The sequence below is a fragment of the Crocodylus porosus genome, unplaced genomic scaffold (assembly GCF_001723895.1).
Source record: "Crocodylus porosus isolate Cpor-Errol unplaced genomic scaffold, CroPor_comp1, whole genome shotgun sequence".
Lineage (NCBI taxonomy): Eukaryota > Metazoa > Chordata > Crocodylia > Crocodylidae > Crocodylus > Crocodylus porosus.
The window spans coordinates 106,858,636-106,869,387 of record NW_017728918.1 but is presented as its reverse complement, the minus strand read 5'-3'; positions in this window follow the sequence as shown (position 1 = coordinate 106,869,387).

The following is a 10,752-nucleotide window of genomic DNA, read 5'->3' as shown; positions in this document are numbered from 1 at the left end:
AGGGAAAAGGGTCAGTGAAAAATCTTCATCTGTTTTATTGCATGTTGAACATCAAGAGGTAGCTGAATTCTTTATGTCCTTAGCAAAAGGTGTCTGTTCTCTCTAGATGGTGCCAACTTCATTACTCAATATTATGTTTAAAAGGAATGACACGCAAAGCCACTGTAAACAAATAGGTAAACTCATCACCACATTCCCAACCCAGCTAGCTATACCTTTGATGCCAGGAAACATATGTGCATTAAGTGTTCATTAAATAAATTGGTTCACTTTTATGCAGGTAAAGATATTAAAGGTGTGGCTATTACAAAGGAAATTAGGAAGATTTAAATAGTGGGAAACTTGCTCAAAATACCACCAAATGAGATTAACTAGGGCAGCGATCCTCAATTAGTATGTCTTGGTACCCTGGGGCATCTTGAGATCTTTTTAAGGGAACCACACTGTTAGCTAACATGATTCACAAAATAAATGCATTTCTAATAGGAATCCATAGTGTCAAAAAACATTCTGACCTGTGATTTTTCTGAGTTATTTTCAATAGAATTTCTCTATCATTTTTTGGTCAACAAAAATGAATGGAAATTAAATCTGGTATTTTCTGAGGGTGCCTGGAGCCTAAAGGGTTTGAGAACCACTGAACTAGGGAGAAAGCAAGGCAATTTGACATACATACAACAAACTTAGGGCCAAGTTCTTTAATATGCTCTCTTCCCTTTTCAGCTAGGTGTCCATCTGTGTCTAGCACGAGACTCTTATAGTTTGTAGTCTCCATATCTGGTTCCTCCAACAGCAATTAATATTCAGGACATGTTAGAAACACCATAGCAAGATCCTGGAATTACACTGAACTCTGGGTATTCCTAACTGGTGGATAGCCCCACAGGAGCCCCTGGCATTATGCAGAAGAGTCTGAGGCTGTTCTGCACAATGAGGAGGATGGTGTAAAGCCATCCCTAAAATTAAGAAGCTGCAACTACCAGCAAAAACTGGCAGTGCTTCAAGGACTTCAGTCACTGGGCCCGAGAAAGGGATTTTTTCAATTGTTGTTACTTTTTAATTACTTGACAAGTGCTGAGATACAACATTTGTTGCCATATGAGCATTTAGACTGACAGATGCATAGACACATATAAGTTGCGTCTTCCCCCTGTGTATGGAGGAGCATATACAAGAAGGCAAAGAAAGGTGCCTCCGTGATTGATCACAATGCAATACATGTGGTGACTGAAGCAGCAGCTACTGCAGAGTCCTGCAACACAGAGAGCTCCTTACAAGTACACTACAATGTTTTTACAAAACCCTATGAAGGAGGGTGGCTGAACCTTCAGTAAACTTCTGGGTGTGACAACTGCCCTTTATTCATTACCCATATTTAAAGCATTTAATCTCCTTTTTTGCTGTTAAAACAGCTAAAACAAGCTAGGAGGGCACCCAAAACATTAGCTACATGGACCGTGTCCATATCTGCACTGCCACATACCACATGTTCAGTTGTTCTCCACACTATAAGGGAACAGCATGGAGGGGCTTTTTGACCTCTGGATATCCAGGGGTCAAAAAAACCTGTAGAGAAAAAAAGCATACCCGTGCATGCATGGGCAGTGAACACCACTCAAAAGCAGAGCTGGGCCACCTGGAGCCATGCTGTGACTGCCAGTCAGGCTCTGCATGGCAGAATTACTGCTGCTGTAGCTCTGGGAAGCTCCCAGGACCCTAGGTAAGGCTGCCAGGGCCAGCCCAGTGCCGGCCCCAGCTTCCCATACTACTCCCAGAGTAACTTGCCATGCACCAGAGGGCTCGTGGCATGGGCATTCCCTGGGGACAACTAGCGGTGGCACAAGGTGTGCCACGACTAGTTCCCTGGGGAACCAAACATCCATACCATATGTGGACACGGCCATGGAAGACCTCTAAGTAGACTGAGCTATGTGAGTGGCAGGGTTTTGTCAAATGTTGTTGGATGTAGGAAGTGTCTCAGAAGCACTAAGGTGGTATGGGAAGAGAAACATGAGGAGAGAGGATGTGCTTTTGGGCAGAGTGCTGAACAAAGAAATCACCTCTGGTTGCGTGATTCCTACTACAATCAAAGGAATAGACATTTTCTGTTCTTTCTTTGTTAATAAATAGGAGTGCAATAGGAGAATACCTGACTGTGGCATCAATTACTCCTCCTGACAGAAACAATCCACGAGACCAAACTATTGGCTAGCTGTTCAGGTCAGAAGGGGTAACAAGCTGTTCTCAAAATGCCACGTTTCCTGACATTCCCATCGTTAATTATCATATTTGTTCAATGCATAGAACTTGGGAATTCTTTAAACATCTTGATGCATCCAGGGCCTTTCACTCAAGTATTTCCTGTGCTGAAACTCTGCCAAGCAGATTTCTGAGAAAGCTCCATGTGCTGTGTGACAGGAGCATCATGAGGTAGTTGAATTCTTTATCCGTGCTGACTTGCCAGGAAGGTGACTCAGCAGTCAGTATGTTTGGCCGGATGGACCAGATTCTTCTGGCAATTATAGTAAGTCTGCAAGATGGTTGCTTTCAGAATGAGCCTTAAACTCTGTAGTTCCATGGAATGAGGAAGAATCTGTTTCACTTCCATGTCCCAGAAGTCTCTGTTCTTTCCATGATCTGGATTTTCATTGTTCAGTGTGATACTTTATGTATTGCTCCCTTATAAACTACTGTAGGTAGGTAAACTAAAAGATTTGAAAGAATTTATCCAGATTTCTCTAGCAGTGACCACGGACTTTTTAAGAACAAATTCTGTCAAATCAATTTGGTATCCTTCTTTGCTAGGGTTCCTGGTTTGGTGGGTGAAGAGACAATGGTGGACATAAAGTATCTGGATTTTAATAAGGCTCCTGATGTAGTCCCACATGATGTTCTCATAAATAAACTGGAGAAATGTGGGGTAGATTTTATTACTGTTGGGCAGACACGTAATTGCCTGAATAACCACAAGCAATGAGTAACTAGACATGGATTAATGGCAGAATGGCAGGAGGTTTCAAGTGGGATTGCAGAGATCTGTTCTAGGTCCAGTGCTGTTTAGCAGTTTTATTAATGACTTGGCTGCCAGAAATGGCTTCTTGGTCATTTTGTGGAAGACATAAAACTAGGAGGATTACAATCAATTAGGAAGATCTTAAGAAAAGGAAGAAACGGGCTATGTGCAAAGAAAAATGTAAGATTCTGTATCTAAAGAAGAAAAACCAAATTCACAAATGCAGAATGGGAAATAACTGACTAGGCCACAGTATTGTTAAGAAGGATATGGAGGTTTTGAGAAATCACAGAATCAGTATGAGTCAGTAGTGTGATGCAGTCACAATCCCTCCCCCACCAAACCAAACCAAACAAAATACATACAATTTTGAAATGCATTAAGAAGAATATTGTATGTAAGGTGATAGACATGGTAGGTGATAATCTTCTCAGTGCTGGTTAGGTCTCAGCCAGAACACTGTATGCAGTTCTGGGCTCTTCATTTTAAGAAAAAATATAGAAAAACTGGAGAGAGTCCAGAGAGGAGCAACAAAGATGATAAAAGAGAATGTAAGGTATTAGAGGAAAGGGTGAAAGAGCTAGGCATATTTAGTTTGGAGGAAAAAAAAATAAAGGGAGACGCGGTAGCAGTTTTCAAATGTTTAAAGTCTGCCATAAAGAACAGGAAGAACAACTTTTCGCTTGTTCCTGGGGGGCAGGATATGAGGCAATGGATTTAAACATCAGCAAAGCAGATTTAGATGGCAAAGCAGAAACATTTCCATACTATCAGAACAAGTAGGATAGTAAGAGAGTGAAACAAGCTAAGTAGGGAAGCTGTAGAGCAGTGGAAGCCAAGGTTTTTTGTAGGCATGCCACAAAGTGGTAAAACCTGGACCCTCCCTGAGTGCCACTCTGATTACCTTGCCATGCCCTATCTGTTGATCTGCATTCTGCTCCCTGCCTTACCTATCTCTGTGTTCCCTGCTTCCTTTCTGACCTACCACGTGCCACACAGAGGCTGCCCATGCCATTTGGGTCCCATGAAGTCCAGGCTGGCCACCATTGCTGTAGAGCACGGATGGACAATTATTTCAGCTGGTAAGCCACTTAATGAGTTTTGGTGAGCTGTCGAGGGATGCACATACAAAATCTTTCAAATTTAACAAATTATAAATAAAAAGTAAGTTGTTTACTAAAAATCAAACTGGTTTGACCCCAGTACTCTTTCCTGCCATGGCAGGGGGTCGGACTTGATGATCTGCTCAGGTCCCTTCCAACCCTACTAACTATGAAACTAACTATGAAATTATAACATTTTAATTTTAATTCAAAAATAATTTTTGCCCTCATTTAGGAGTAGTGTGATTGCATAATAGCTCAAAATAAAGTCTTACTTTTGTATATTGTGTGTGAGGAGAGTATGTAAGGTAGGTGGGGTGTGTCTGGGAGCTGGGCGTGTGCATATGGGGGAGTGGGCATGCAGAGTGAGTGTGTGGGGGGCCATATGTGTGTGAAGGGGGCCATCAGCGGGCAAAGCATGGGCTGCTCCAGGTGGAAGCAGGTGGGGATCAACCCCAGGGAGAGCATCATGGGCCAGATCCAATCAATAGACAGGCACCCACCTGTGGGCTGGATCCGATCAGTTGGAGAGCCGGATTTGTGGGCCGTATTTTGCCCACCTCTGCTGGAGAGGCTCTTCTTTCATTGGCCTCTTTCAATCTTTCAAGAGGTCAGAGAAGCATTTGATAGGGATGATGTCAGAATAGTGCAACCTGCATTTGTGCAGTAGTGGATTATCTGATTCTTGAGGTCCTTGCCAAACCTCAGATTTTATGATTCTATGGTTAACATTTAATATTTTCATATGATGGAGACTATATCTCACTGCTTTTTTGTTTGTTGGCTAGTATAATGGTGATCTGATCTTGACTGGAGGCCTCTGTATCCAATTACTAAGTTATAAGTTCCAGATGAAATCAGTAGGAGTCGTGGCTGCTCTGCATCTCTGAAACTTAAAGTTTTTCAAAATGGATACTGAAATTTGAACTCTAAAATGCTAATTTCAGTGCCTTAAAAAATGACCCAATTTTCAAAAGCACTGAGTATAGAGTACTTAAGAGACAGCTATTGAATACTCAGCACTTTTGAAAATCAGACCTATATTTAGGCACTTCAGCATAGTAGTAGGCTTCCTAAATTTAGCCAGCCAAATGTAAAAATTTTGGCCTCTAAATCCTTTCAAATTCTGCATACTACAAGACAGTTCTTGTATTACAGAGCTGAGGCAAGATATAAAAAACACTCTCAAGATCTGCTGTTGGGGCATAGATTATTTCCAGAAAACCTGAGTAAAAAATAAAGTTTTATATCACACATTTGAATTTGGTTTATTTTCTTTCCTGCAGCTGGGTGGTTGTCTCACATATATGCCAAGAATTAAAGTACAGTATGTACTGTACCTGTAGTTTATGCATCTATTATTTGCTCAAATTTTTTCCAGGACTAGGTCATTTCAGGCAGGAATCTGTTGCCAGCTAGGAAAGGAGAGAAGGAAAAACAAAATAATGTCCCTTAGGGTGGGTGGTAGTCATAAGCAGCATATTATTGGTCTGTTGAAAGGCAGCAGTAGTTGGGTTTAGTGGCGTCAGGGACAGCTTCTCTGAGCATATTGTAGAAGAGAACTATTATGGGAGCCTGAAGTCCAGCATGCAATTAGGGTTAGGTAAAGAGATTGAGTAATCAGGCAATGGTTACTGTTATATAACTTGTCGGCCTGTGCCCAGGGAACAGTTGTAACTTAATATTATAGCGGTAACTCTTAGCGCTACAACTGCCAAAGGTCAGTTGCTATTTCCATTATAAACCTTGTTTAATAGTTATTTTATAACCCAGACATTTTAATTCAGGTCAAGCTAAAACTTGGAATACACTTTTTTATCCGGAAGGCTCATCTTAATGGCTTAAATCCATCAAATATTATGGAGGGCTTTTTGGGGAGGGGGAGGGGGTTAAGATTCTAACTATTCAAAATAGCAGGAAGGGCTTGATAGTTTCAGACTTTTTTTTAGAATTAAGTATGGGCTTGCATACCTTTAGCGCTAAGTTAAGTTGGCCCCTGTGCTGGGAGCCCATTCCCCTCTTTTCTGTAACCACATAAGATACAACTCAATGACTGCTTTTACTAGAGAAAGATTAGCTAACATGGTTGGTGATGCCTGACAGATAAAGGGTGTGACCAGGCAAAACTGAAGTGATGACTGGATCCCACTGCACTTCTACATGTACTAGCACTTGGAAACCAGAAATGGAATGACCATGAGTTGTAAATTTTATAAAGGAAAGTATTATTGCCTTCCTTTCCTGTCCCCTTTCCCAACACACACTACTTCAGTGAAAGCAGAATTTACATATCAATGACATTAATATAGTACATATTACAACAATGGCTTGCTTTTCAGTGGATTGTATTCAGGAATGTACATGTATACAGGTAATTAATATGATGAACATCCACTAAATAATACCTTCAGATCTTTCCTAAACAGTTCTACCATATTGCCTGCATTAATCTACCTGACTAGTAATGGCAGTAAGTTTCTGATTCATTTTTTCAAGCATGATTACTTGTCATCAAGGCCTGGGAAAATATGACCCATTATTGCATTGCTAAGTTGTATATCTTTGCGTAAAAGTATTTATTTGTCATTTGGGTTAGAAACATCAGTTTCATCTATGCTTCATAGGACCATTTTTGGATGGTTCAAGAAACAAAGAGTAGTGGTCTATCAATAACCTTATATGGCATCCAGCACTTTAATCTTTAAAGTCTTCCAATGATAGGAGGAAAAAAGAACAAGTGCAGCTAATCCAAAAAAGACTAGTTCTGAACAACTGGCCTATTAGTATTTAAAATAAATAATTGGAGTCAAGAATGAAGTCCCTCCTATAGTCCATTTACTTTTTAATGCTCTGCTTAATTTGCATATAATATCACATTTAATCTACTTTATGTGATTCATTATGGAAAATCCTCAGTTCACAACAACAAAAAATTTGAAAGTTACCATATTCCCCTCAAACTGATGCTTTGTTCCTGTCCTCATGATTTTGTTTTCTTAGCCATTTCTTTTCAGCAATATATTGTTTTGGTTTCTATTATTCATGTTTAACTTGTATTATTTATTTGATTTTTGTTACTGTCATTATGATAGTCATTTGTGGCCAGTTCACTTTTATAGATTAATTAAAACAGTTGTTCCCGACCTTTATAGACTCAAGGCATCTCTCGTTAGACTAAAGGTACCCCTTGGAAAGGTACCCAGGTCTTAGTTTAGACTCATTTTTTGATTATGGACAAATGATACAAATATTTTTCTACTGCAAAGAACTCAGAAAGTCCACAACAGGTCAGGATTTCTTTAATTCTTATTCTTATTTGAAATTGTTGAGTTTATCTTGGGAATCATGTTTGCATATCTAACAATGCTAACATTGCATGATACCCATGAAAGTATAGCCAGGCACTTCAGTATCCTGGTTAAGAATCACTGAACTAAAGATTAGGATGCGTAGAATTAAAACTTACCATGCAAAGAATCAAAACTTTGATATTACATCTGTCACCATAAGTTTCATGGTGTATACAAAGAGCATCAGGCTCAGTTCAATAGTTTTTTATGTAGCAGGACTTAAATTTTAGTTAACTAAAAAAAACTGGGATCTAGATCATTGTTACCTGTAATTAGAGATAGCCTGAGCCTAAAGCATTACACAAGTGGAGTGGTCTTGGAAGACATTGTGCTTCACAGGTGGACCTCTGAAGTAAAACTCCCACACAAGGATCCTTCTGTGCTCCTAGATGATAAACGGTTATAATTTCCTGCTGTCATACAACATAATATTAAACTTCCACACCAGCTCAACTTGTCTGGCCAGTGCAAAGTGGAGAAAAGACCCTGGCCAATTGCTAAGTCATCTGCTCAAGGGAGAATTAGTAGTCAGAGTAACCAGCATGAGGGAACAATAGATGTGTTTTTATTCCCCTTTATCTCTCCATGGACACATAATCTTAACCATAGAGGTTAAAAAAGGGGCCTAATTTATCAATGTATTATTTCAGTTTTATGCTACATTGAGATCAGTAGAGTTACACTATTATAAAGAAAGACACAGAGATTAACTATTCTCACATTCACTCCAACAAGGAATGTTGATGTTTATGTCCCTATTCAAGATAGAAACCAGGTACCCTTATACATAGGGTGTTCCTGCACAAGTATTTTATTAGTTTCATTTGTACAATTTGCATGGTGCTACTCAACCTCAGGATGACAAAATCATCCTAAGGTAAGAACTGCAGTTGACAGTATTTTCAGGACCAGGTTCTAAATTAGATACAATAAGTACAATTACAATTGCAAAAATATATCCATTTTGAGAGTCTGACTTTTGTCTACCAGTATTTCCCATTTTAAAGGAATATAGCTTAGAATTATAAAGCCATTACAAGCAAAATAAATGTGCCACCATATGTCATAACAATACTTAGGGTGAAATTACACCAAGCAGATGTATGAGAAAAGGCCTTCGATACACTGTCTCATCCCATTCACATAAGTAAACTAAATGGCTGCAACGTAGATGATTACACAGTCAGGTGGGTGGTGAATTGGCTTAAGGAACATACCCAGAGAGTGGTGGTGGATAGGTCAATATCGACCAGGAAAGATGTGGGCAGTGGGTTCCCCCATAGTTCAGTCCTTGGACCGGTGCTGTTCAATATCTTCATCAGTGATCTGGATGAGCACTCTGTTCAAATTTGTGGACCACACCAAATTATGGGGCAATGTAAACACACTACTGGGCAGGGAACAGATTCAGGCAGATTTGCACAGGTTGGAAAAGTGGGTAGAACAGAAGAGGATGCAGTTTAACAAAGATAAGTGTAAAGTGCTACACCTAGGGAGAAAGAATCACCAACACACCTACAGGCTGGGAGATGGCTTCCTAAGTAGCACAACCGCAGAAAGGGATCTCGGAGTCATAGTCGACTCCAAGATGAACATGAGCCGACAATGTAACAAAGTGATCAGTAAAACTAACCGCACTCTATCATGCATTAGCAGGTGCATCACAAACAGGTTTAGGGAGGTGATACTTTGCCTCTATGCGGCACTGGTAAGGCTGCAGCTAGAGTACTGAATTCAGTTTTAGGTGCCGCATTTCAAGAGAGATGTGGAAAACCTTGAGAAAGTCCAGAAGAGGGCTACTCAAATGGTTAGGAGCCTGGAGGTAAGGTCCTATGAGGAGAGATTGAGGGCCCTGGATCTCTTCAGCCTCTGCAAGAGAAGGCTGAGAGGAAATCTAGTGGCTGTCTACAAATTCATCAGGGGGAGAAAGCAAGGAATAGGAGATGCTCTGTTTACCAGGGCACCCCTTGGAGTTACTAGAAATAATGGTCACAAACTAACAGAGAGCAGATTTATATTACACATCAGGAAGAACTTATTTTCAGTAAGGGTTACCAGAATCTGGAATGGGCTTCCAAGGGAGGTGTGCTCTTCCCTACCTTGGAGGTCTTTAAGAGGAGTCTGGACAAGCACCCAGCTGGGGTCACCTATCCCCAGTGCCCTTTCCTGCCCAGGGCTGGACTCGATGATCTATTAAGGTCTCTTCTGACACAAATGTATGAAACCTATGAAAAGAAGGATGGTCCTCCTTCTTTACTTATACTAAATAAGAGTATAAGGTTGCTAGTTTTTACAAAAAGCATTAAATTTAATTCAGACAAAATATATTCAAAGGATTATTTGTTGTTGTTTAAAAATATAAAGGAAAGGGATATTTCCTTCCTGTGATATACTGTATTATTTCATCTTTCCCTCTCTTTTCTACATTGTTTTGTTACTTGTTTTTTTTCTTGCAGTAGTTACTTAAATACTAGATATGTTTACAATTGCGATTCTGTGAGCTTGAAAAAAAGAAAGAGACAAGCACATAACACAGAGAAGACAAGGTTCAGATGCTGGGTGGTAAATAGCACGGAGGGAGAATGTGGAGAGAATTAGTCAAAGTCTGTTGTAATGATTTGGCCGAGTGAGAGTGGTTCATTTGTTTTTTGTTCCTGTTCCAAAGTATTATAACATTATTGGAGATGACTTCATAGGTCAAGTGTCACTAAGAAACCAAGTATTTTTATTTAACATTAAGGGTTTTGAACCTGCCAGAGAGTCAATATTTATCAGGGACACTTCGTTTAATATTTTTATTTTCTCCATAACCTAATCCACACTCTACAGTTGACAGCTTAGGCAGTGGTTCACTTATCCTGCTTGTGTCTATAACAGTGTGTACTGACTCAACTACTTGTTGCTAAGAGCAAGGCTAAAAGAGCTTGTTAACTTATTACTTAGTCCTGTGGTATTAGAATATATGTACTATTGCATGGCTTAGGGCCAAATGCAGATTTCAGTGGTGTTTTTTGTCCTATTTTTGGATTTCTAATCTGGAAATTAAGTTTACTCACTTTCTGTAACATATGTCATCAAGAATGAAATGTGCAGCTTGGACCCAAGTTGTGCAGCTCGGATTAGAAGGCTTTAACTTCATTTCATAGTCATAGAATCATAGAATAATCATAGAAGTCGGGTCGGAAGGGGCCTTGTAGATCTTCAAGCCCGACCCCCCGCCTGGGCGGGAGAAAAAGACTGGACTCAAATGAGTCCAGCCAGGTAGTCATCAAGCCTCTTCTTAAAG